Source organism: Ischnura elegans, chromosome 8 (assembly GCF_921293095.1).
Source record: "Ischnura elegans chromosome 8, ioIscEleg1.1, whole genome shotgun sequence".
NCBI lineage: Eukaryota > Metazoa > Arthropoda > Insecta > Odonata > Coenagrionidae > Ischnura > Ischnura elegans.
The window spans coordinates 80,063,745-80,087,404 of NC_060253.1; the positions used below are offsets into that span (position 1 = coordinate 80,063,745).

Genomic DNA, 23,660 nt, shown 5'->3' on the forward strand with positions numbered 1-23,660 from the left:
TTTTCGCCACCCGCTTCCATTCTCCTCCCTGTTAATTCCCCCAAACCCCTATTCATCTCTTCGTTCTGCTTGCCAGCGAGAGAGCACACAGCCTAATTCCGTGGGTGCCTCCATACCAATGCCCGCCTGCCACCTTGCGGCCGCCTTCCTAAGGTTTCATAATCCTCTGCAGCATTACTTAGCACGTAATGACGTCCATTTCATTTGCCAGACTTCCTCTTGGACTTTTTTTTTATACATATCTCCCTCCGCTCTCATTCTTTCGTTTATTTCTTTTTTTTTCGCGTCCAACTTCTCTGTCATTTCCTCGCTTACGTTCGTTATTCAATATATCGTCGTTGCTCCCGCAAATGCAGTCCAATTTCATTGTCTTACTTCGTGAGAAGTCACACTTTGTGTTTTATTCTATAAGTATGCATATATATAGCAGCATGGTCACCTAAAATTAAGGGCAGATCCAGGATTTTTTTCTGGGGGGGCACAAGCAGGCCGTACGCAGGATTTTGTTCTGGGGGGGGGGCACAACGATACCTCATAATACAAAGCGAACACAATGATAATGGGACCGTATTAAAAATCTTGCATATTTTTTAAGGGTCAGGCGGAGGCACGTGCCCCCGTTCCCCCCCTAGATCCGTCTATGCCTAAAATGTTTGTTACGAAACGCCAAAAAGTTTATTAACTAATATCATTCTCGCCAGCAATAGCTAAGCAGAATGTGCGTATTAACAAAAATTTGTTGAAGCTTCTTCCTAAATAATTTATTGGAAAGGTTCAATTTCGTATTCATTTGCTCTTCTGCTTTCACTTATAACTTTTGTCTCATACATACTCCGTTCTCTTTCATTTTCACCGAGATAAGTGAATGTAAAGGACATCATGCCTGCTTTTTTGTCATTTCTGCTTTGATTAATGTATTTGGTTTTCATTAATTACCGCTACATGCAGAAATGAGTAATTACATAAAGGAGAAAGATACTAAGAATTGAAAATACAAATATATTGTCCTTGGGCACAAGCGGATAAGTTCTAAAGTGCACCCGTATTACTTAACGATTTATTATGGTGTGTGGAAGGTAATGGAAATAGATTTACGTATAATAGGGTAGAAGGAAGAACTCATAAACAAAGCACACCTAGCTAAACTGGGAGAGATTGGATAGGAACACCTGAGAATTTCTCCTGGCTAGAGGAAGGGGATGTGTTCCTCCGCACGTAAGCTTTCCTCCACAACGAGACCGTAATCGCTGAAATTATTTCAGTTCTCAGAAAGTGTACTCAAGCGATGAAATATAAACGGTGTGTTGCATTTGTGAGGATATTGAGAGGTCAAGGTGGGAGCATTAACTATTTGAAAAGATCGATCATGAAGGAGAAATAGGGAGCAAAGAATGGGTGGCAAAACTAAATATAACGGTCCTCCTATGAAATTCCGTTCCATAAAGGTCACCCGCTCCAGGTGTTCCTTTTGTGATGAACAACCATCTCTGTTTACATATTTTTCCGCCTCTATGCTTCTAGTTGGCAGTGCAACTACTTGTTTAGTAAGCCTAAAAACCTACCTCAAAACTTTTATTGTTTGAAACAGTGGAAAAGGCAAAGCGGCAGAGAGATTCTCGTCTCTAGGTTTGTTTCACTGATTATGTAAAAATTAACACGCTGGGCAGCTCCTTCAATCAATCATAATTGCAATCTTTAACCACGGAAATGAAATAAATATCTAATTTAGTACATAACAAACCCTCTTTATAATTTTTGCCTGAGGTTTAATTATGCTAGGCAGGTGCTCAATAATTATTTCACTATCTTGAAAAGCTGATTGCGATAAATTCTACAAAAATTCAACGAATGCTGTACGTGTTCTGCAAATAAGTATGTAATTTCCATTATTTGATGAAATATTTAACTTAAAGTGTATTGTCATCCTAGTAGGAGTTCTTTAAATTACGGATAAAATTTTATGTTTATATGGCCACTAATAAGCCTGAATAAAACAGCAATAAAAGCCATAGCAATACTTTAAATCAGGATATAAACATTTTAAAATTCTTCCTTAAGCTCACACAAACAAGTTTGGAGGTAACTTTATGGCCTTCAATTATGATTTTATATTTACCCTTGAAATATCTCACAGTTATTAGAATCGCATTACTCATTTTCTCATATTGGTGGCATTTGTAATGGAGAAATATCAGAAATAAATTATTATAAGACTGGATAGATAAAAAAGTAAACTTTGTTGTATTCCACACAGTATTTATTAAAAGACCAGAGACTTAAAAAAGACCGGTTTTGACCTTATTAGTTCATTATCAAGAGGTGGAAAATAATGCTTTCTATTTACCCTTGTAAATGCGAGGTGAACGAAAATGGTTTTATATTTATCCAAAGTAAAATTGGGAACCATTGATTTCATTACAATAAGATTGTTGAATATTGGAAATATGCATGATTTGACCATACCCATTGTAAGTTGTTGTACTAATTTTGTTTAGTCTAAGTCCAAACAATCGCAATGTCTTTGGAGCTGAATAGCTTGAAGCTAGTGCCCCTCGCGCGCAACCCTTGATCCACAGCGTAAGAGCCCGAGCCACTCACTGACCCTGGTCTATCGCAGGGCCTCACAAATTGGCTGGACGCAAATCCACCACCCACCACTTCTCGCTCGCTTCCGGTCCCCGCCTCGGTGACACATATCCTCTGTCTGAAACGCCCATTCAGACGGTGACGTTCCGCCAGACACCAGAAAAGACTAAAGGAATCCTTTCAAACCACTGCTGCCGAGTTAATTAGGTAGGCTTCCATTGTGGTGAGCCATAGCGTTTCGGTTGGAACACCACTTTTTAAATGTTTTATTTTTATGCGATGACCTTTCGTTATCACTGTTTTAAACTTTCCAGGAGGTGTTTACTGCTCATTTAAATTATTTGGAGATTATATTTCTATTACCGATATTGCCAGGAAGAGATGCACCAGGGTTAATATTGTTTTAGATTAAAGGAAGGAGTCCATTATCATACAATTCCATTTTCATGTTGAGGTATTGCAATAAAATGATTGTAGTTGAAGGGAAAATTAACATTCATTTGTTCTCATGCTTCATGCCTATGGTAAAGTTTTAACTTCAAGGGAGAGTAGGTTCTGAGTTAATCACTATTACGATGAGAGTCATGGTAAATTAATGTGTTTTCCAACAGACAATTTTAAATGATATTAAGCATGTGTACTAATTACTCGTGTAAGTGAAGTTAGAGCTTATCGCGGGCTAGGCCACTGGCATGTGAGTTCCTCTCCTTCAGGCTATGGGGGTCAGTTCGATTCTCTGGACCGCCTCTCTCTTCAAGGATTTTTGTTTGGGGTGCTTGAAGCGTCACCCAGGACTTGGGACTCTTCGATCAGCTGTCACGAACTCTACCCAGCAGATAGTTACCACGCTCCTCTTAACCCCTTGCGCTGCAATGACGAGTCTATCTCGTCATGAACTTTCGACGCCAAACCGCGCAATGACGATTGCATCAAACATACATGTTATACATAAATAATTCATATTTCATGAAACATGATGCATTGGAAGGATTAGAATGATTTTATTCGAGTAGCGATAGCTGTGTTCTCCTGATGTTGAATAATCACATTTTATTTCACGATTCTACGTTTATTACATATTACAATATATATCATTTCATTACCTACCATTTAAAAGAGAACTACATAAAAAAATAAATAGAGAATAGGAGCACGATATTCGGAAAATTAATGGAATTGAAAGGGGATAAATTATAATTTAAAGTACTATTTTCTTTAGACATGATCTTTGATGTACATTCAAAGCTTAAAGAAAACAATATCAGCAAACAATTCATTCGTTAAATACGTCAGCACTTATAATTTTGAAGGAATGATAAATTCAGATAATTATATACTACGTTAAGAAATATTTAATGCTTTCCTAGCGAATTGACTATGTGAAGAGTTATGGGGATCGTCTGCGGGTTAGGAACTGACCGTAAAGGCCGTTTTACATGGGGCACGGAATTGCGCAGGTTAGAGCTGCATTAATTTCTAAAATGGCGTGGAATTGCGCGAATGCATGAGCGAAATTAGAACAAGGGGCTATTTTGCCGTCTCGCATCCACGCCTTCTCGCATGTGTTCTAGCAATTCACCGCTTTACACGACGCAATTTTGAATGAGCCTTCGCACCTACGTCAGATTGCGCAATTCCGTGTAGCGTGTAAAACGGCCTTAATGCAGTTCCTGACCCGGTGGCGATCACGAGAACTCTTCACACTACCTACTACGTTGATACGTGTTTAGTTGAGTATTTTGCTTCCTTTACAACTTTCAAATGATACCACTCGATAGATATAACTCCGTCTGATAGCCGGTTTGCTCCTCAACGCCGGGAGTTTTGGAGCGACCGTGCAGCATTCACTTAGGTGGGCGAGTAGGTACCCGGCGCAAATGTTTTTTAAGTCCCCGGAACTAGGACCTCGGGGAGTAATGCGATTAGTCACCGTGTGGAGCGCTGTCATCTAGGGCTTTAACTCATTCCTCTTCACTCGCTTTCTCTTTGTCTCTCTCTTTCTCTTCCCCTCCACCCACCATTACTCCATTAACTTCCCCCACCCCTCTGCACCCCTTCCATATCTTCCCGTATCTTTCTCTCGCTTGACAGTAGCCGGACTACGTCATTTCGCGCGGTGCTGCACGTGAAAAATGTGTTCATTCCTCAAACCGGCCTCGCGAACCTCGCCCACACCCTCTATACCTACATATGCCTATAATGTAATCCAATTATATACTTTGCGGAAAGAAGAAAAAAAGGTTAAGGTTTACATTAGCAGGAAAGAGGCATGGGTTGGGGCAAGGCGAGGGTGGGAATATATTATTGCTATAAACATGACGAGCGTTCCGTTATTATAATCAAGGGCGGCCACAGTGATGGGGAAGTGGGGAGTTTTTAGTGTTGGAGATTATGATGAAATATCATTAGTGGCTTTGGTTCCCGAACGACATTGATAATTAGGTTGTCCTCGGAATTTTTCTTATCCAATTTTCTGTGTTTAGTGTCCTCTACCTCCATGGAATGTCATCCTGCATACGTAATTAAGATAATTAAGTTACTCTATGAACATATCCTATTCTTAAAAGACTTTTTTTTCAAGAAATTCAAGCATGTATTAAAACACCGCAATTTGGTTAATTAACTGATCACAGATTTGTAATGATTTCGGTATATTTTTATAAATATATTTTTAGGAGCCTTACTCTTTACTGGTTCTGATTAAATAGTTGCCAGGGCTTAGATGTAGGATCCTTCAATGATGAAAGATTGCCTTTCTTATATTGCTTACGTCTGAAAAACGGCTTCGGTATTTTTAGTAGTTTTCTAAGAATGAATCGTAATCATGCTCTTACCTTTTATTTAAATGACCTTAAATACTCTTAATCCATTAATTTTTTTCCGCAAGAATTAGTATATTCACTTTCCATAAATTTTACGCAATTAAGTAACTCTTTTCTAATTGTTTTCTATGTTTTTTTTTAAATTAAGTATGAATCGAATTATTGTTTATGCATGCGTTGATAGTTGTGATGATATTATATTTTTACTTCAGTTACAAAACATTCGCACTCGATCAGCATTTTTGCGCAGGCCACTCCAGACTAATCCCATCACGAAGCTAAACGGATCTGATGAAACCACATGTATTTTCTACACTTGCCTTAATCACCCAAATAAAAATATCTTTGTATCCCATTAGCACGTGTTGTGATGGCAGGCTCACCATACGCGTGAGGTATAATTTAGATGTGATGGTCAAAGGCGTGACTCTTTGTTATGTCTTCGTTAATGGACATCATTAATTCAATATTAAATGCTTTTTTGCGTGGCTTCAGTAGCAAATATTGACCCTGAGAGCTAACAGTACTGACGAGAGCTATATTCCGAGGACACTGATAATTTCTTAGAAATAAAAGAATAAAGCATTGTTTCAAATGACGATGCTTTTTAAACACTTAATTTCGTGCTTTAATTACTAACTTTAGTGCATGGAAAAATATCAGCTTACATCTAGCTGAGACTTATCCATGCTGAAGGAAATCCAGGTGGATGCCCAGGAGAAACATAAGCGGCTTTTTAAGGAAGTATAAATTTAGGTTTTCCTCATTGTGGGTGAGAAGAGGAAACAACTGAAGGCGATGGCAGTAAGAGGTGGCAATATATGTCGATAGAGCGTAGATTGTCGGCCAAGCGGATGCTGAAATCTGAAATACAGAGAAAGTTAAGGAGAGAATGGCGGAGAAGGCAGCGAACAATGTTAACGTATGTTTAGAATGATGACTAATAGGAGAGAATTTTATCTGGAAATAAGAAATGAGGGAATGAATAACCATATTTTCGAGTTTCATTTGACACGTACAATTACATTGTTTAAGTAACATACGGTTATCTACATCCCATTTTATCTTTCATAATACGTAGTTAGAAAGGTAGATTATCTGAAGGGATAATCATGCTATCGTAATGAATAGCCATTTTGTCATATTTAATGTGACACGTACCGTAACTTGTTTATGTACCATGCCATTCTTTACATTACATGTAATTCTAAATAAGTGGTAGTTGGTTGAAGCAGTGACAATGCTATTGTGATGAGTACTAAGATGTGTAAAATTTAATGCGTTCTGTTACAAAGCATGAGCGTATTCCATTTCGATCTTAGATTTCACCTTGCCGTATTGCAGGCACTTGAGACATAGTGATAGTGAATGCGAGGCAGTATAACGTTTAGAATGATGAGTAATAGAAAGAATTTCAATCCAGGTATATTGTAGGAAATGAAAGGATGAATAGTTGCCAATATTTACATCCCACATAATATTACATAATAGATAGGAAAGTAGATTATCTGAAGCAGTAATGACGTTATAGCAATGAGACCAAAGATGAGCAAAATGTAATGCGTTCTGTTACAATGCAAGAACGTATTCCATTGTGTAGGTCTTACCTTCCGCATTGTAGACGCTTGAGAGACAGTGATAGTGAATGCGAGGCCATTTTTTACACTACATGTAATCTATCATAAGTGGTAAATGATCTAAAGCAGTAATAATTCTATCATAACGAGCCCGAAGATGTGCAGAATGCAAAGAGTTATGTTAAAAAGCGTGAGCGTGACTTAAGTCTTACATTACCGTATGGTAGACGATTGAAGCATAGTAATAGTAAATGCGAGGCGGTATGATGATTAGAATGATAATAAATTTTAAATAATTTCAATTTGGAAATATGGCGAGGGGAATAGCCATATTGTCGTGTTTCATGTAACGCGTACCATTATATTTTCTAAGCACAAATGCATTTTGTACATAACTAGTAATCTTAGGAAAGTGATAGATTAACTGAGGAAGTTATAATTCTTTTGAGACGACTCTAAAGATGTGCATAATGTAATGCGTTTTAAGTTCAACCGATTCAGGCGTGATATGATGGGAGTTTGACTTATTGAAATTAAATGTAGTGGCACTTTTCCATAATTATTATTATTCATATTTATTATCAATGCGTTCTGTTACAAAGTATGAGTAATTCCATTCCGAACTTAGGTCTTACCATGCTGTATTTTAGACGCTTGAGGCATAGTAGTAGTGAATGCGAGGAAGTTACTCTTTGACCCCTGACCATCGCCGATGTCTGACCTCTCTCTTCTCCCCACGCCTGATGAGAAGTTCCTTTCACGTTCACCGTAGAAGTCCTGGATCGCATTCGTCGTCTTAATTTCCCATTCCCTCATCACACACGTTCCACGCCGCAGTGCTACCTAACTCCGTCCCCACTTTCGTATTTTTCGATTCCATTTCCGACCACCCACGGACATCCTTCGGATTGAAATCCTCGGTAATGAGGTTACTGCCTCCCGGTCGCTCATTAGATGAAATTTAGGTCCACTTATTCCGCAATCCAATAATGTGAAACCTCTTTACGCGATGGCTTCCGACGGATCGGAAAGATGGTGCTATCCGAAGGGGGATTTGGGTGATGGCTGAAGGGAGGACGAGAAGCGGTCAGACATGAAAAAGAAGAAGGCACAGTATCTCATGTTTAGGAGGCTGATATGCTGGATAAAATTGATTACCTATAATGACCAGTAATGCTTATTAAATAGTTATATTGGGGAATGTGTTTGTTGCTCACAAAAAAATTGCAATTGGGTTTTCTGTAAAATGAGCAAAATCGATTAGATTTCACCACTATTATACGCCGGGAAAGAAAAAATCGTATAATAAGATTTCAATAAGACACTTATAGCTGTCTCTCAAAATGCGTTTACACATCTGACTACATTTCAACTCGGAGAACCATTAAATAAAAATAAGAATTATAAAGGCTTTAAAAAAAAAGTAATTCCGTATCAAAATTTTAGGTATTAATGAAGAGATTTCTGTATGATTTGTCTATTCCTGCTCTGTTCCCAAATATTTCTATTGCAATGCGTTGTGTTGAGAAAATTTTCCAATGCTGTAGCTATGCATATATTAGTACGTCAGCTTTAAGAGCAATTATTAATTTCATACTTGATTTGTACGTAATTTTATGCAAAAACTCACTCACAGCCAAATGTCTTCGATTTCGCTTCAGGAATACCTACCTGGTACATAGACTGATTTATTTCTCGCAATTTCCTTATTTGTAATTTTTCCAAAGGTTTATATAGCACTATTGTTTAGAGGGAGTTTATGCGCCTTCAAAATGTTCAATCCCCTCCATTCAAAAACTGCTCAGAGTTTTTGTGCCATACAACGAGAGAAATAACCTTTTTTCTTGATTCAAAAAATGCCTATGGAAGGAATAAAAAAATTCCTTTCAAATACATTAAGACAGGTGTGCACGGGACTCCTACTGAATGAGAGGCAGTGATAATGAGCTATCTATCAATTGCATATTCAAATCAGGATTGCATACCGACGTAGTTTTACGCAATATAACTCTCCATAATTTATAGTGATCACCCAACATACCAAAGCCACGAGTTCATTTTTTTTGTTCATGCTTCGTTTAATACTGGATGGTAGTCTTGTGGAACCCGAGTTTTAAATGTTTAGCCTCGAGCAACAGAACTTCATTAACGACCACTCCTTATTAATGCAAATTCGTGCCTAATAAATGGAAGCTATTTATCCTTTCGGGAAGCCATTTGGGAACAGTGATTGGAGCCATGGATTATCTCCCGGTCCTTCTTACCGTTGCGTTCGATTTTTGTAGCTTAACATATTAAGGGCGAGACCATTTCTAACGATGACCGGGACTGTGGAGAGAGAGAAAGAGAGAACATTAAGGAAGGCGAACTATCGGTATTTCCCTCGGGATATAATCGAGCGCCATCAGGAACAGAGATGGGGCAAGTGGTCCTCACCCTGCTCATACCATACTTCTCCCCTCTCCACTGAGTGAGGAGTCAAACCCTCCGACTGGGGCTGTGCGGTATACCTACATCTATGTACTAGTTCATCTAGAATATATTTTCCGATGTATCGATATAAACTATAGTATATTTAAGTCGATATACTGATATAATCAGTGCTATAATTTCTAAATATCGTCACCCCGATATATCTCCAGAAGCAAAGCGGGCTTAAATTGAGTGAAGAGTTAAGAATAAATATCTATAAATAGATATAGATAGGCGCATAGATGGATACATGGTTAGATATCTATAGATAGAAGAATAGATACAGAAAGACGACATTATCATAACATTTCAATTCAACCCTATATTTCCTGGCCTAATGGAAATGGCAAGATAGAGGAAATATTTTTCCCAAAAAAGAAATCTATAGATATTTATATCAATATACATTCTATAGATAGAAATCTATTTACATATCTAGTAATAAAGGGCTTAAATGAAATAAAGGTTGAATTCTTGCCGGTCAAGTTACACACTTACGCTACGCTCTTACAACGTGCATCTCAACATTTTAGTATTAAAACAACGGTTCCCGGGTTCATTTCGTGGATTAGTGACATGATAGGTTCAGAAATGAACCTTGTTATATTCCACATATTACACTGCGAGGAAATAACAACGTTTATTTTTAAACCTATCACTTCAGTATTCTCTCTGTTTATCGGCTGGTGCACTAGCACCTCCCGCCACTCGCCAATTGAGGCGGAGTACCGGATGAATCGTTAGTGTGTACTGGTTTATATTTACTTATTGTGATAAGTGTACCGCATATATCGGAGTACCGATGTGTACCACACATCCCTACCTCACACCGGTGGTTCTCCTCAATACCGAGGCCAAGTAGGCATTAAGATATGTGGAGGCGTGGGCACTTGGGTGGGTGGGTGGGGATTGGAATGGGTGAGGGTGTGAGGTGAAGGGTGCAAATGACTGCAGGAAGGGAAGGACGGATTGCGGTGGGATGGGCTCTAGAATCGTTGTGCCCTTAAGGGCTTTCCGACTCAGAGAGCTTGGACTTGGAGTGTGAGGCTGTGAAGGTGGAATTTCTGTGCTAAGCCGAATGTGCCTGTGTGCGGTTGGCCTGATGAAAAGTTTGGAAGGTATGATACTAGCCATGGAATATGAATATCAGAGTCGTTTTAGGTTCATCACACAATTTATGGTTTTCGGTATTAATCTGTGGGATCAATAAATGGGACAAAAAATACTATTCCTTTGGTATTTAGTGTATGCATTTGTTAAAACCTCGGAAGGTGGTTTATATGAATTATAATGTTCCACACTAAATCTGGCTCATTATTCCAGTAATCTGTGGAAATGTATTTGAATTTCATTATGAGAAAGTTTCAAATATAGGTTAATGTATAATGATCGATTTATTAGTGCTATTTCATTAGCACTGGTCGATAAAAAAGCGATTTTTCTCCTTTTTGGTTATCCTAGGCTATTTTCTTTTTTTTTTAAGAAGAAGACCGATTCAGAAGGAAAATAATACAGTTTATCAAAACTGGTTGTCTTATTTAATCGCTAAAAAGTGAAATGCTGCTATTTTATTCACTAACAAATTGGCGGTAATTCTAGTTAACCTTATCATTGCATGATACCCTTTTTCTCATTTTAAACTAAAAATCTATTGATATACAATGTGAATACTACTGAATGTGGGAAAGGTATGAGCGAAGTTTCTGAGGATTGTAAATATTCCGCATTATTTATTGCAATAGCGTATACTGATGTACTTTTTAAAACATTAATTAGTAGCTTTGATGGAGAGCTTTATTATGTAACTTCGGCGATGAAAAAAGCTGTTTTAAGACCATAACTCAAGTTTTTGGTTATTTATTCAATGAAGCGTGCAATTAATTCTTTTTATTGAAATATAATTCAGGAATATTTTAGGGTGATTTCCCCACTGTATTTATTCCTCTACCTCTGAGCTCATATCCGTACCACACGCGCTTCTCCTAATTTAATGATATTCACGGATTAAGGAGCAGCAAAAGGGAGGGAAAACTGACAGCTCCAATAATCTACCACGCACAAATGATCCCGTGAAATCCCCTGAATTAAAAACCATGCATCGTTCGTGCGATTTCCCATCAGGATGATTACCGACCGGCTACACCTAAAAAACAGTACCGCACGCGTGGGTAGCATCAGCATGAAAAGGGAGGGGGTAGATACTCAGGGTGGGATGAGAGAATAGGTTGTAGGGATACGAGGAAAGGGTGAGGTGGTACCCAAGGTGGAAGGAGGAGGAAAAAGAGAGAGACCTAATCAAACACCTTGACGTTCGGGCTGAGGAAATTAGTTTTTCCCGTGAAAAAAAATGAAGACGGGTAGGCGTGCCTCTGAAACTTGGTGGGCGGACAAATTAGTCTTTTAAAAGGGCGGTGCAGGGAAGGGGCGGTTGGGTGATGCTTTGGGAGGGGTGGAGGTGAGAGAAAAGGGAAACAGTGGTATGGGGTGCTAAGGGGAGGAAACCGATGGGGTAACTTACACAACGTGCACGGGCCGAGTAGTGGACGATGGGCTCTGGCGATTACATCCCGAAAGTTGGCGTGGGAGGAGGGGTATCCCTCTCTGCAGATGAGCAATGGCCATGTCCGCCTCCAAGCCCCGATACTCATTCATTATCCGTAAAAAAATACGAGAGTGTAAAAAACATGTATTTATATATATGTGAGGATGGAGTAGGTGAAAAAAAGTCTTCACTCGCAATAAGAGGGGTCACTACCTCTGCGGAGAGCGTTATGCTTCGTGCTCCATTACTTGACTTAACTTGGCGTAAAGTCGAAGTTATTACCTTTATTACTGACAGAAAATAATAGTTAATACTGCATTTCAATTATCATCGAAAAAATAGTGATAAAGTAGCCTTAGGGAGCTCACGAGTTGTTGGTAAATGGGAAATTTGATAGTTCAAAGACTGTTTTTTATCATAATAAATTATAAAATGAACTACGTGTCGTAATTACTGCAAATATTCATCCTGCATTTAGGGTTTATTGAGAATTTAAATTAAACCAATCTTGCGTTAATGAACAAAACTATTTTGGAAGGAGCTGGCTCTTCTATTGCTATGTATTTTCTTCTGTGGAGAGACCGTTGCTGCTAGTCATCGAAATTTCCCTTTCTGTCGCTAAACGCTGTCACTCGCGGTAGAAAAGTGTTCAGGGTATTTCATGGAGACGCTGGATTCGTGAATTCTTTACGAGACATTTGAACATGAAGGGTTGAGTTTGAGGGAAAATGGACTAAAACTTAAAACTTTTATTTTCTTTTCGACTTGCATTCATGCTGCTTCTAACCCGAAAAAATAACTCACGTAGGCTCGAAACATTAACCTTCTGCATCCGCATGAGTACAGTTTTAACGTGATTTTTATAAACTTAAATCTTTTGGATGTACGTACGCATATTTCCTTTCTGAAAATATATCTCACAGTTTATAGCTGCAAAAATTGGCCTTTGATATTCGTATCAACATAGTTTAATGGCTGCGATTGCGAATTTAAAGCAGCATGGAATTTACGTGAACCTATTTCACCCACACAAGTTTTTCCTCTAGCTTTGCCATAACATTGATTTAAAACGCAAAACTGCCTCGCTTTCCGACGAGGTAATGTGCTCCCTCTACGGTTGGGGTTAGGAGGAGGAACCGGAGAGTGTGCTAGGCGGAGGTTTTGGTTCAGTGGTGGAGCGTGGAAGGGAGAAATAATAAAAGAAGGTCGAAATTAAAAAGTTTCCTCTTTGCCCGCCCCGCGGCGCTACTAATAGCGCTGCGCGGGCGTGGCGCTGTCAGTAATTAAAGCGATGATTCTTTTTCTCTCCCCACCCTACCGCTCCGCGTTCTTTCCCGCCCTTTTCTCTCCGTTCCCTTGGCGGTGAGATATTACCTCCTATCAGGTAGTGTGCCGGTGTTTTGAGCGGGTGAAAGAAGGGGCATCGAGGCAAAGGTATTTTCAAGGCACGGGGTGGTCGCTTGGGCTATCTTACGCTTCTAACTGTTCCCTGGGGGCTCTTTTTCCCCACCTCTGAACGAGGTCTAAAGCTCGCTGATCCCTCCCCTTGCGTAATTACACTGCCTGGCTCGTGATTTTAAAACATCTCACCGCCCACTCGATTTATTTCTATATCATCACCAAGAGATAATGCGGAGAGAATCAAAGGAGGCTGAAATTCGGATTATGAGTGGGGTGGTAAGAGAGAATGAAAAATTCATGCCGTTATTATGGGAGAAAGATTTTATTCTTGATTTCGGTGATTGATATTATTATCACTCCGTAACATTTCGCTAATTGCCGACGGCTCATTTATTTTTTTCGCAAATTCTAAAGTTTTAGGCATTGAAAAGCTGTAGCCTATTGACTGGCGAAATAATTAGCGATATTGCTGTAATTACTATTAAAAATCACAGTATTTATTATAAATACGGAGAGTATCAAAGGGGGCTAAAATTCTCAGGATTTTGAGTTGGGTGTTATTAAGGATGAAAATTTCATGCTATTAATACAGGAGAAAATATTTGTCTTTGTTTTGGCGATTGATACTGTTATCACTTCATGAAATGCCACTAACAACTCCCTAATTTTTTTCAGCAAATTCCTTTTAAGTTTTGGGCATTGGGAAGCCGTAACTTATTCATTGGAGAATTAATGAGCGGAATTGTTTTAAATTACATTAAAAAACACGAGATTAGATGGGGGTTATCACATTACTTATTTAAAAAAAAGGAATTTATTGATAAACTTAATAAAATCGCTTTCATAGTCGTTTTATTGATACTGCATGTGTTTACGTGTAACAATAATTACTAATGGGAATTGTACATGATGGTGAAAATTTTTGAATGCGTAAAACATATCTTCTAATAGAGGATATTTTATTTGAATGGATAGAAAAGTCTATGACATGTTACCTAACCGAAGGATTAAAACGCAATAAAGGTAGAAAAAATATTATTTATGAGGCCAGAATAAAATATAGTCAGAGGAAAACATTGACTTCATTAAATTTATGCAAAATTTTCTAATAGCAGAATTTGCATATTTTGTTGGCAATTTTTAATCTTTAATAATAGGGATATATTCCAGCCACATGACCTCCAAAACAACCAAGTTTTTGACCGTGCATAAATTAACTGTTATATTTACCTAATAGTGGAATGAATTCAGCACAAATAATTATTTCTCTTATCACTTACTGATCATACCGAATATGACGTTCCATTTCTTAAGGTATATATTTGAAAATACCTTGAAGTACAAAACTGAGAGTTACATGAAAATCTGGTGCGCAGTTTCAAGTTTTGACTCCTATTCCCAAACTTAGGAGGAGTCCGGGCTAATTCTGAAGGATTTAAAGGTTACAGTGCCGAAACGAATAAGGTAGAAAAATAATATTCGGAGGGAGCGAATAAAATGAAGAAAGAAGTCAAGAGCTGCGACAGCGCTTTCAAGCCGTATCTTAGGGGGGAGAGTTTGGAGACATTTTTTGGAGAGACCTTAAAAAAATAGGCCACGGCCAAGACAGTCCCCCCACCGAATGAAAATCGATAAAAAAGTGGGGAAGAAGCAGTGAGGTAGAGAACCTGAAAGGTATAGGATGAGGAGGTGGGATGGAGTGCGGGAATTGAGGAATGAAGGCGTAGAAAGAAATAAAGAGATGTTTTATCGTCGGTTCAAAGTTCACATTTTTTTACATAATAGAGAAATTATGTCAAAAACTTAAATGGCAATTTTTGGTGATATTTCTGTCAACTATTTGCGGGTCAGAGCTCGTTTCCTTTCGACAGTTCTCTTTAATTTTTTCCCTAAGACATCCTAGAGTGTAGTAGACTCCAGTCCTTCCTATTTCTTGGGTTATGAGGAACAAAACTGAGAGTTGCCCGTAATACGGGTTCGCAGTTACAATTTTGGCTCTTTTTCTGAAACGCGCGAGGAGTCTGGGCTAATTGTGAAAGATATTTAGTTTGCAGTGTCAAAATTAAAGAATAAGGTAGAAAAATAATATTCGCAATGCCGTTACTTTAAATCACTTCGTTGTTTGATACCTCCAATATCAATTTCCAAGCTTTTGTTTACTCTTTTGTTCATGTGTGTATCACATCGGGTCTATGGGCCACCATATTTATAGGTGGTTACACTTAACGCACTAAATAGGAACTAAAGAACTTTCTTGTCACACTAGCCAACGTGGGAGCCTGGCTATTACAATTATCCCAACGACGAGTACTTTTATTGCAAATTTTGAGATTGGTGAGCTACAAATTTGTGTTATCAAACATCTCACAGGAAGCCATGACACATTCATTAAACGCTGTAAGAATGCGGGGAATAAGGTGAAAGTTTAGTGGTATCCAATCACACTCGATTAAAAAAAAACAAAGAATAATAGTTTTATTGCTAATTTATAGAAAAATTGTGATTTATGCTTTATTTCAAGTATCAGGTCAGTTTCGCAGAAAAGCTACATTGAGTCATCTACCACGGTTAAAATTACGGAATATTTTAGAAAGCACCAAAAAAAGTGAATGACCATAATATTGCCAGTTATATTTAATGTATACATACTGTCCTAACGACGAAATTTAGCAATAATGCAATTTAGGGCACTTTTTGGGCTGAAGCTCTACATGAAACGTGAGTTGGCTTGTGGCAACGTATATCCTGGGAATGGATGTTATATATAAGTGCGTCCTTGTATGCGTGAGAAGTAAGGGTCAGTAATTAATCTCAATAGTGAATCAGCCCCTTGTTTAGTTGAGGAAGCTTCATTAAACTGGAATTGATACATTTATTAGTTCATTCTAGAACTTTTGGACTAATTTTTCGAAATTTGCTGAGCTTTCCGATCTGAACCACGTTCGTTACCTTTGAGAGGTGTTCGTCGCATATTATTTCATTACATTCCCTCCCTGGCTTTTATTGCGTCATGGAAAAATGAAATAACTGGTAGCTCTGGAGGGGGTTGTCAGCTGTAATTTCATTAAGAAACATTTTTCTCTTATTTGATTAGAAATAAGGGACATTTAGACTGTCGACTCAAGATGGAATGGGAAAGATGACATCTCGACAACGGGTTTCTTCGCATTAATCAAATGAGTCTTTATTAATGACAGTTTTTATTAATAAAAATTACTCTGGGAGTGGTTGCGTCATGGTCCCAATTATTATTCTCGCGCCGCAGAATACATTTTCCATCCTTTCCCCAGAAGAATTTTAAGTGAAGGAAATGCCCTACTTGTCTTCCTATCCCTCTTAATTTCATTTCATCCCTTTTCTCCCCTTCCATTTTATCCATTAATATTACCCTTCATGTACACGAAATATACGTGTATTTGCGTTCATAGTCTTCAAAGTGAATACGTGTACATAGTCAACGTTAATGCTTGTATCTATGTAATAAGAAGTTTATTAATAAGAGATGAATATTCACCATGAAAAATTACATTTTTGGGTTACTTACACGTTTTGTTGATCTGTGTAGTTAGGTACATATTTAGTGATAAAGGGTATGAACTGCACTGGAAGCTATCGATGGTTATTCATGTGAATATAAATACTTTCACTGTCTATATTTACAGTTTCTTTATATACTTTACACATTCTCAATTATGGTCAAATAGCCTTATGAACATTTTGGCGGTGAATAAGCGATGGAATACATTATTCCTTCAAAGCTTAACTTCTCATTTACTTGCGTAATTACACTCTTCTCGTTGAGGGTTAGTCATTTAAAAAAATTTGACTTGTCTTACTTATGATATTTGAATTACTAATTTGAGGTTGGTATACTGATGAGTCAAAATGAGATTTTCAAGGGAATGGTCATGCTTGGGAGTTTATAAGTTGTATATTTTATTTAACAACTTAATGGGAGTCTGATTTAAATTTAACGGCCCATAGCTTAGTGGCAATCCTTTACGATTCACCCTTGCCATTGCGTATTCCGCGCTATTTGACTAGCCTTAAATAGTAGCGCATTTTCATTGAAGAGAGTAAAATTTGAGTGTCGAAACACAAATTTTCAAACGCACATTATGCAATTTTACAAATTTTATCCAATTGATACCCTTCTGACAGTACCAGTCGTTGATATAAAAGCTTAAAGATCATACGAAATTATGTTCGAGACAATAAATTATTTTTTCGCGCAATTTCTATTTTATGATTGCTTTTTGCATTTACCAACCTAAAACTTGCCATTTTTTTTATTCAAAAAGGCACTTTAGGTAAAAATACTGATGATATATCATTCATTAGTTCGGGGTACTAATCTCAGTCAAAATAAACATCATCCACACCTACTTCCGTAGGAGTACAATAAATCAATATTTTTATATCCTTATTATTGAATTACTTTCTTAAAATCACAGCCTCAAACTCCGATATAAGGTTAGTTTTTCCGTTCCAAGTAAAGTTCTCTTTATAGAGTACGCTCTATTGTTACCCTCTTTGACGATTCTGGTTAATGGGATGGACATTCACATCAGTTTAAATTCTCGGTTGGAAGACGGACTTTTCAGTACGTGCTCACATTTTTACATATTTTTTCCCTTCCTTCCCACCAATCCACATCTACTTCCTTCCGTTGGAGTGCAAAAAATCAATTTTTGATGATGAATTATAGCCTCGGACCCTGATATCAGAATTGTTTTTCCATTCCGAGCATTCCTGTATGGAACGACCTTTATTGCATCCCTCTTTGACGAGTCTGCTTAATAGGATGGACATTCCCATCAGTTTATATTCTCGGTGGGAAGACGGAAATTTCTGTATATATGCTCACATTTTTACATATTTTTTTCCCTTCCTATCCTCTCATCCCGTTCTAGACGGGCACCTCTCCTCCCCCCACTAGCCGTCACTCTCTCATCACCAACTTCCAGCACCCAATAGCACTTCCTCATTATCGTCCCGTCACCCCAAGTAAGGATCTTCCTCCTAAACCTCCCTCCCCCTTACGTACACCCCATACCGCCAGTCTCTCTCCCTACTCCGCTCGTGAGGGGTTCCCACCCTTGAACCCCCCGCTGTCCATCACATTACATTCACCCTTCCTCCCCTCTTCAACTTACCACCCTCTTCTCTTTCATATTCTCGTCTGCCCTTCAAGCATCCCCTTTCCTGTATTTCCTTCTCTTTTTTATATTCTGTCCGCCTTTCTTCGTCGCCGACCATTCTAATATTTGCCGTTCATTAATCTGAGATCTGTTTTGTTTTAATTGTACTATTGATACATCATTAGAGACATCAGGGATCGAATTGAAATAAGCATAAATTATTTTCCCGCGTTAAGTTTCTTTTCTTCCATCCATATTTTGGACATTCATTGATTAATAAGTATTTTTGTTAATTATACTGTTAATACGTTATCTTAGAGATCAGGGATTGAAGTGAGCATAAATTATGTACCCGCGTCAACTATCTTTCTTTGCAGTTAAAAAAATTATTTATTGAAAAATAATTTTAATATTAGGATTCGATGGTATTTCTTTTCCTCAGTCTATTTTTATCTAAATTTCATATTGGTCAGGCCACAATAGCTTGCAAACAAGATTTTTAACTATCTTTCATAAGCATCCCATGTAATTCAACGACCATTCGATCAATGGCTTCTCCTATCAATTAATTCAAATAATGATTGATTATAAGTGTTCCAAACGAATATTAGCGTCTCTAAAACCTAAGGTTGTCATCAAATATTAATTATACTTGGCTGAAGTTAAAAAGTTTGTATCATAATGCATTATTCAGACTATTTATTGCAAATTTTTGGACGCACTCTTTATTGGGAGCTGAATGGTGATTAGTTCATTAAGGCTTTAGTAGGTTCATCACTAATTGTGACGGGATTCTTTTTATGATATCAGAAAAATGTGTATATAAATATCCTTCTAAATTTATCTGTGCTGAAAAATTTCATTTTGATAATTAGTTAATATATGTGCTTGAAAATTTTACACATTGAAAGACGAATTTTAGGGTATCAAATCACTAATGCCAGTTTCATGGCGTCAATTTTAATCAAAAAGAAAACATCTTGTTCTTATGATTGGCTAGTTAAACTATTTGCTAAGAACATTAAAGTCCTTTCCTACGCATTAAATTTCTTCTATACCATCGTGTGCACCAGTTAATAATGGTAGACGAGATCATCAGTACCATAAGAGCATAATTCAATGGCGGATTGGACAACGAGCTCAGGTTAGGTCGCATTTTCCTTCATACCGCCTCGTCATCGGGATATTAGAAGTCCATTTGGCAAGATCGATTGTGTGGAGACAATGGTGCGGTTGCGAGGAAGTCAAGGGGGACCATCTCATACGAAAGTGTGTGGAACTGTCATCTGAATGAAGTAGTGGAGCAATGTGGAGTCGCGAAGGGGCCTACATGCGGTCAGAACATGAATGGCCTCGTGTTTAAGGTCGAAAGGCATTGTCTGGACGTTGGCGCTGAGAGCGCCGTATAAGGCTGGTTTAGGGGTGGATCTTGAAGATCCTAAGACCTCACCCCCGCGTTCTCATTGTCCATTTGATCCGATTCATCTGCTTTTTCATTCTTCGTTCTCTCGCGATAATCCTCCTCTTGCCAACCTAAGTCATCACCTGCTACCTCTCATCAATCGGCGAAATGACGGGCTACAGCGTCGTGGTGGATAGGTGGCAGGAAAAGAAAGAGGGGTTGTGGAATAGCCATTCATCCAGGGTTCTCTCCCTAATCACCCTAGTCAGTAAGCCAGGGTGTCCCTTCATTACTCCTTTTAGCTTCTTGCGCTTCGTCTTGTAGTAATCTTCTTCCCTGTGTGCGAAGACTGTTCTTTTCAGACGAGTGGTATTGTGGGAATCTTTGGTCCAAGTAAGGATTCATCCCAGCCACCCTTAGCGAAGGGTGCACAAATTAAACTGAAGAATAGCTGATAGCGGTAACTAAGGAGGCTCATAAGATAGCTTATCAAGGTCATATTAGGTTTAGTTATTCCTTATACTTTCACTCCTTTCTTGTATTTTCAAATTCTCGGTATTGTTTTTTGTACCCTATTTATTTGTTGTCAATATATGATATGTTATAGATTTATCTATATGATTTATGTACCCAGAGAGGCTAATGTGTTGTAAGAATGGAAATAATCAGCTGTTAATTAGTTTTATACCAGGTCGTGCTATCACCTGTGATTGCCAACAATGGTGAATATCCACATTTTGCTAAAACCTTGTGAAGCAGATGTGTTGAGGAGAAGGAGAACATCTTTGGTGTCACTGATAAATGCCTTAATTTTTTACTAAAGTTCCGTCTTGTTTTATTGTTTAGCAATGGAATTCTATCTTTGATAGACTTATCATTAAGTTTAATGCTTTCACCAAAAGGAAGAAAGCATTTGTGAGCGAAATCCCTGCTATTTATTAGTATCATAAATAATTAATTACAGTTTACTGAGAGCTGTACTTCCAGATAAGGAAACTCAAATTTCAATCGATTACACGTTAGGCTTATTTCAATTATTAAACAGTAAGTTTACTGATTTAATAATTAGGCGCTCAAAAGTAAATAATACTTATACTGATGGCAATAATTGAATCTATTTCATAGAAGTAATAGTTATTTGCCAGAGAATGACGGTAGCTAAAACTTATGATAGTTCGAAAACAATAAGTTATGTTGCGTAACATTTTTACAAAATAAGTTCACCTGATTCGGGCGAGATGTAGTGGAAGTTCGTCATATTGAAATTAATGGTTGTTGCACTTTCCACAATAATTTAATGCATGCGACGTGTACGATGAGCACGTCTTGCACCAGATGATGGCTCTGTGAGCCGAAACGCGACTTACGCATTAAATTATTACGGAAAAGTGCAAATACCTTTCATTTCAATCTCTAATAAAATCCCGCGTAATTGATTGACCTGTTTATTTCGTTTACTACTCCGATGCCCGTGGAGGCGTTAATCATCGGATAAGGAATGGAGGGACGCGTTGAAACTTAAGAGGCTGGGCGGCGAGGGTGCCTCACGGACTTAACGAGCACGTTTCCACCTTTTCCCAGAGGGCGTCCGTCTGACTCAGCACTACCCACGGCTCGGACTCGTTAATTCCTGAAAAATTTAATATGCCCCCCTCTTTACAAATCCCTACCTCTCATGCCATTCACGCATTGCACCCCATTACACCTGCACAGTGACCACATCACACCCTGCTTCCCTAGCGACAATGCTCTCAGACAAAAAAAAAGCGAAACGAGCCACATTTTTCTATTCTCTCTCTTTCCTTCTTTTATAATCCCTCCCACCCCCCACTCATTTTCACCTGCTCTTCTGTAGTTCCCATTTTTCCCGTCCACAACGCCACCTGCCTGTCGCATCACTCTTTCTTTTTTTTCTTTTTTTCCACCAGTCATTTCCTTTACCCTTAATACTCCCTAAGCCACTAATTGCATTGCATTTTTTTTCGCAAACTCTTTAATTTCGTAACCCCTTCTCATTCCTCGTGTATAACTCCCCTCACTCCTTATCTGCCCTCTGCGAGAGCGAAGCCATACTTGTCCATATTCCAGCGGTCACCGCTATTCCTATCCCTCCGCTAACCTCTTAATTCTCTTATACAGCCGTCCGCATTTTGTGGTATGTATTATTACCCTCACCTGCCGTGCTTTTCCATTCTTTACTTGTGTATGTCGCTCACAGTATCCATGTTGAGGTTTTTATATTTATCTGCATTGAATGAATGTAAAGACAAAAAGCTTCTAGTTAGTAAATATTTTTGAACGCAAAAGACGATTTTAAGCACTATGTTATGCAAATCGGAGGATAAGGGTACTTTTTTTGGTATCATATTATTGCGTGGCTTTCAAATACAATACATTGCCCCGATATCTCGTTCACTCCACACCACGACTTAGTGAACAAAGTATTCTTTTCGCCCTGAAGACGATGGCAGAGAAGGCCATCGAAACGTTGGCAGCAATGGCCATCATCACCCGGCTGATTTCCCGAGAAGATTTCATCAACAGCATTCGCCGGGAAAGAACCAAATCCTTCTTTATTCTTTTCAAGCTCATAAATTGCAGAAGCCATGTTTTATATTTTTCAAACTTTCACTATCTCTAACTTTGAACACATCAGAATGGTTGGTGATTGCTTTCTAGGGAGTTTTAATTCATTAGATATCTGAAATTAGTCATCCGTGAAACGACTAGATTTTTATTGCTATTTTGCAAATACCTATAAGTATGGTTAGAACTGAGCGAAAAAAAGTATTTCACTTTTCAATTTTTTGACTGAATTTCAACCTATTCAGAAACAACAATAGTGCAGTAAAATTTCTTATCAGTAAAGTTTCAACTTATTTGAGTGGGAAAGCGAAGATGTTTTTAGAAGAAAAAAGCATTTATGATACTCAATACCTTCACTACACAAGGAACAGAGAAATTAACGGTGAAATAATTTGAGTAAATTAGAGTTCTCTTTCTTTAAGGCTTGGGACGGAAGAAAATTTAGCCTAGGCGTCCGAGTTCATAATAATTAAAAAGAATCCTGTGACCAATCATTCTCATAATGTCCAGCACCCGGCACTTAACGTCTATTCTTGCAACTCATTTCCTACTTCTGAACCCCACCATACAAAAATATGACTCGATGATATAAAAGGACCCGATGAAAGGGTGGGAAAATAATGGAAGGACTAGCTGAACGTGGTATCATAGGGGAGTGGGGACAAGGAAGAGATCGCTACCCACACTACTTTCCCTCCCTACCCCAATCCTTTTGCACCGTATCTCCTTCAATGGCCAGCTTTCCACTCCCTATTCCGGCAATGCCTTCGTGAAGAAAAGGCTCCGTGGGAATAAAGTCTTTAAGGAGTACCTACCACTGTTCTTTTCCAGCATCTCCGATTGCCTTCCATGGGGACGGGAAATAATGCCCACGGGCTATGGGAGAAGAATAGTCGCCGGGCAAGGGGAGAACTGTGAAGAGCATAGGATAAGGAGACACAGACTACGGTGGGGATCTTTTCTCTAAGCTCTGGACTGGGGTGACTTGCGAATCAGAATGGGGAGCGTAGAGACACAAAGAATTGCTCGTATTAAAAATCTCGCATTAAAGGCTGTAAGTTAGGAGGGTTGGTGGCGGTGATGGGTATCGTAATTTTCTGGAAAAATGAATACCTACCTACTTGGTCGTAT

At 38.4% G+C, this 23,660-nt stretch overlaps 1 protein-coding gene across 1 annotated transcript in view; it reads left to right on the forward strand.

Annotated features, from left to right (window-relative positions):
* Positions 1-23,660, forward strand: part of LOC124164446 (zinc finger protein ZFPM1-like) — a 139,200-nt gene that overhangs the window by 89,708 nt on the left and 25,832 nt on the right. The gene's annotated exons all lie outside the window — the stretch shown is intronic.